Source organism: Elephantulus edwardii, unplaced genomic scaffold (assembly GCF_000299155.1).
Source record: "Elephantulus edwardii isolate Elephantulus edwardi_28Jun2011 unplaced genomic scaffold, EleEdw1.0 scaffold00046, whole genome shotgun sequence".
Taxonomy (NCBI): domain Eukaryota; kingdom Metazoa; phylum Chordata; class Mammalia; order Macroscelidea; family Macroscelididae; genus Elephantulus; species Elephantulus edwardii.
This window is the reverse complement of record NW_006399796.1, coordinates 1,300,227-1,304,897: the sequence shown is the minus strand read 5'-3', so window position 1 is coordinate 1,304,897 and position 4,671 is coordinate 1,300,227. Positions and strand designations below refer to the sequence as shown.

The 4,671-nt window shown below is 38.4% G+C and overlaps 1 protein-coding gene across 2 annotated transcripts in view; it reads right to left on the bottom strand.

Moving 5' to 3' along the window:
* The window catches only part of HSD17B4 (hydroxysteroid (17-beta) dehydrogenase 4), a 130,051-nt gene that overhangs the window by 75,917 nt on the left and 49,463 nt on the right, over window positions 1-4,671 (bottom strand). The gene's annotated exons all lie outside the window — the stretch shown is intronic.

Below are 4,671 nucleotides of genomic sequence, written 5' to 3'. Positions count from 1 at the left end.
TATATGTAAATATATAGATATATTATTAGCATTCAAAGATTAAGGAAGAACTTCTTCAACCCTAGTGGACACAATCTTGAGGTTCTCTCAGTTTCTAAACACTAAGGTATCAGATATATCTTTTTAAAATGGTAATAGTCTACTTAGAAAGGGGGGAGGGAAACCATTAGCACCACATATGTAAATACTGAAGAGCAAAACTGTAGACAAAATCAGAAACTTGGGTATATTTCCAGTTAATGTTATACATCAAGTTTACCAGGCTATGATTTTCAGTGACTGGCAAACAATGAATATTATTATTCTTTCACAATGTAATAGAATGTTATCACCCTCTAATTTTTTTTATCTGATATGAGCTGTCAATCAGTTGAAAAATCTGTCAGTGGAAAATTAATCAGCTGAAAAATGATTAACCAATTTCCTTAGGAGTGTAGCATGCATTCAGAATGAATTCCTATGAACATAATGGCAAACATCACTCTTTTGATCCTGACTCACCATTCTCTGACCACTGATTCCTAGAATGTGAGTCAGTTTCATAAGCTAGTAACCTGCTATCTAACTTTGTGACTTTGGATTTCTCAACCCTTTCTTCATGTAAGTCATAAAATTCCCTAGCCTGATAGCCAATCCACGGATTTAGGACTTGCCAGCCTTCACAACATAATGAGCTATTTCTTTGAAATAACGATGATGTATATTTGTTAGATGAGGCCAATCCTCAGAAAGAGACATCATGCCAGGAAAGGTAGAGAGGGGTCACCTAAAGAGAAGATGATCCTCAATGAGGCAGGCTGACCAGCGAGTATAACAATGAGGCTCAAGCAAGGAGGATATACTGAGGATGGCACAGTATAGAGGGAGGTTCTAATCAGCTGTTCATAGGATCACTAGGAGTCATAGTTGACTTACTAGCACTTAAAAACTTTAGACAGACAGATGAACAGATAGAAATATAGACATATAGATATATGTATACTTCACTGGTTTTGCTCTTCTAGGGAATCCAGCCAAGAGGGAAACAACTCATTTTCAATATTACCAAATTCCACTGTTGTTTAATAAGAAGCTAGGAAACTACAAAATGGCCATGGCAATTCTAATGGAACTAAGAAAACCATGTCATATAGGCCTTGTCAAACATCACTAATGAGTGAAAAACATAGGGAAGTATTTTCCTATATCATACTGAGGAACACAGAGAAGTACTACAAAATGAGCATAAAAATCTAGATTTTATATGCACACCCATGTTTATCGCATCTCTGTTCACAATAGCAAGGAGGTGGAAACAACCAGGTGCCCATCAACAAACAAATGGGTAGAGAAGCTGTGGTATATTCACACAATGGAATACTATGCTGCACTGAAAAAAAAGGAACTCATTCAATATTATTCAAAATGGGTGACCCAGGAGGACATTATGCTGAGTGAAATATCTCAGTCGGAAAAGGACAAATATTGCATGGTGCCACTGCTGTAAAATGGGGCTGATATCAGGGTGGGGGTAAGACAGAGAAAACCAGATAAATTGTGTATAAAGCACTGAAACAGATGAGGGACTGAATAATTTAAAAGCAATGTATGATAGGGTATTATGGTTATCACAAGAGTTCACAATTAAGGTTGCATAGTGGAATGTACTTGGGGCAGTAGGAGAGGTGCGGGGAGATTGTGTACCAGGGAGGAAGTCTTTCTTTTACTTTTGAAAGAGAGGAGCAAACTGGGGGGTGGGGGGAGAGGGCTGGGCGGGGAGAGAAGTGCAGCAATGAATGAATGGAAATCCAAATTCTCTGTAAATGTTCATTAAAATTATTAAAAAAAATAAAATTAAAGAAAAAAAAACTGCCAAAAAAAAATCTAGATTTTAGTGCTATCCCTGCTATATAAGCAATTTAGGCCTTGAGCACCTCATTTAACTCCCCTAGATCAATTATTTCATCAATAAGGTACAGCTTACACCTCTTGCCCCCATTCTGTTTCACCATGTTGGTCCAAAGCTCAAATAGACTCAATTTGAGACAATATTTTATAACCAATAAAGAAGTAAATAAATGAATAATTGATTATGTACAGATAGAACTGGCCGTTAACATGATAAAGTAACAAAGATGTCATTTATAATTCCCATAAATTGAAGAGGACTTCCATCCAAACAACTCCTACAGTAGACCAGAGATTTTGCAATTATAAAAGGAAAGGTGATATACATAAGGGATGATCAATACACGATACCATGGAAGAAAGGGAAGATATGAAGAGTTGAACAAAAAAAATAGTTAACAAAGGGAAACATTATTACATACATAACCCTGCAATATCACTAATAATAAATCTTAACATATAAACAGATATATAGGCAGACAAATGGATACAAGACGTGAAAAAGACTACAGATATCGCTTAACTCATATTGTTGCTGTTATTAGGTGCCATTGGATCATGTATGACTCACAGTGTTACTATTAACAATGGATCTGAACTGAGGCCTAATCTGCACCATCTACATCATTCCTGACACACCTGAGCCAATTACTGTAGCCACTGCATCAATCCATCTCACTGAGGGTCTTCCTCTCTTTCACTGACCTTCCACCTTCCCAAGTACAATGTTCCTCTCCAGGGAATAGCCTCTCCTAACAACATGCCTGAGCTCAAACCAGTGGCCTACTGATAAGGAACTGTGCTGTAATCCTGCAGGTACACAGTTCAAATCCACCAGCCACTCCAGGAGAGAAAGGTGGCCAGTCTCCTCCTGTGCAATTAAACTGCCTCTGAAAACCCACTGCAGGGTCAGCTATGGGTCAGTTCTGACTCAATGGTACAGAACAACAACAACAAATAACATTCCTGAAGCATGCTAGACAAATTTAGGGAGCACTGTGGTTACGCTTTCTCCAAGATATTTTTGTTCTTTTGGCAGTCTGTGGGATATTCAGAAATATCCCAAACAGAAATAGAAAGTACAAAGGACTAATGGACTTTGAGAAACTACCACTGCTGATCACTCTAGAAGGAATCATAATAGAAAATCCTGGATAGAGTTGGGGGAAATGTGAAACAAAAAAGCTTGGCTTATTGGTCCTATAGAAACTGCTAGGTTTGATTTATTGTTGTGATTATGTACTGTCAAAGTCACCTGTGACTCATAGTGACCCTGTGCACAACAGCTCTGAATTCTGCCCTATCCTGAGCCAATCTCACTATCTCTCACACACCTGCCCCTATTATCCCAATCACTAAGTCAATCCATCTCATCCAGGGTCTTTCTCTCCTGCATTGTCTCTCCAGGCTTCTAAGCATGATGTGCTTCTCCAAGGATTGGATCCTTTCTGGCAACATGTCCAAAGTATGCGAGAGAGGGTGAGCTGGTTTCACCCTCTCCAAAAGAGACCTATTTGTTCTCTTGGCAGTCCATGGTATGTTCAATACTCTTTTCAAGCACCACAACTCAAAGACATTGATTCTTTTTCTGTCATCCTTATTCATTCTCCAGCTTTCTGATGCATAGCAAGTAACTGCTAAGACAATAGCTTGGATCAGGTGCACTTTAGTCTCCAGACTGACATCTCTGTATTTCCCTAAATGGTAGACTTTCCTAATCCAATTCATCTTTTGATTTTCTGACTGCTGGTTCTAAAAGTGTTGATAGTAGAACTAAGCAAACTAAAATCATTAACAATCTCAAACTCTTCTCTATCTATCATGGTGCTCATTGGCTCAGTGGTGAGAATTTTGTTTTCTTGATACTGAGCTTCAATCCACATTGAAGACTCTAGTCCTTGACTTTCTTCAACAGACGCATCAAGACCTCCTCAGTTTCTGCAATCCAGGTTGTATCAACTGCATAATGCAGGTTGTTGATGAGTCTTCTAATCTTGATGCCATCACATTTCTCCTCATAAAGATCAGCCTCCTGAATGATCTGTTTCACTTATAGATTGAAAAGTACAGAAACAGAATGCATCCCTGATGCACTCCTTTCCTCATTTTGAACCATGCAGTGTTTTCTTGTTCTGTTCTGATGACTGCCTCCTGGTCCAAGAACAGGTTTCACATGAGCACAAACAGGTTCTCTGGGATCCCCATTCTTCTCAAGATTAGCCACAATTCGTTGTGATTCACCCAGTCAAATGCCTTTGCATAGTCAATGAAACACAGACAGACATCCAGCTTTTTAAATTATTTGTTCCGCATAGAAATTAAATTTCCTAAAAAAGAGAAACTCATAGCCATCGAGTCAGTTCCACCTCGTAGCACACACTGTCAGGTTTCTAAGGCTGTCAATTACAACAGGAAGAGATTGACCATCTTTCTCTAACAGAGCAGAAGGTAGAATACAACTGGCCTTTGGGGTAGCAATGCAATTACACCACAAAGCCTCTGCAAGTTGAAATGGTATGGTAAAAGGAAACAAGCCTATACATACTTTTCTAATACTAAACCATGCAATATCCCCTTACTCTGCTCTTATTTTATCTATAGGTTCTGCATAAGCAACAAAGTTTTCTGTGATTCCTTGAAACACTTCCTGAAGATAAGAGACTTTAGTATGGGTTATACCTCAATATAAAGAATATAATATCCTCACAAGTGGGCCAAAAGGCAAGATCATGATAAATGGAGAAAAGATTAAAGGCATCAAGTATTTCATTTTACTTGGACACA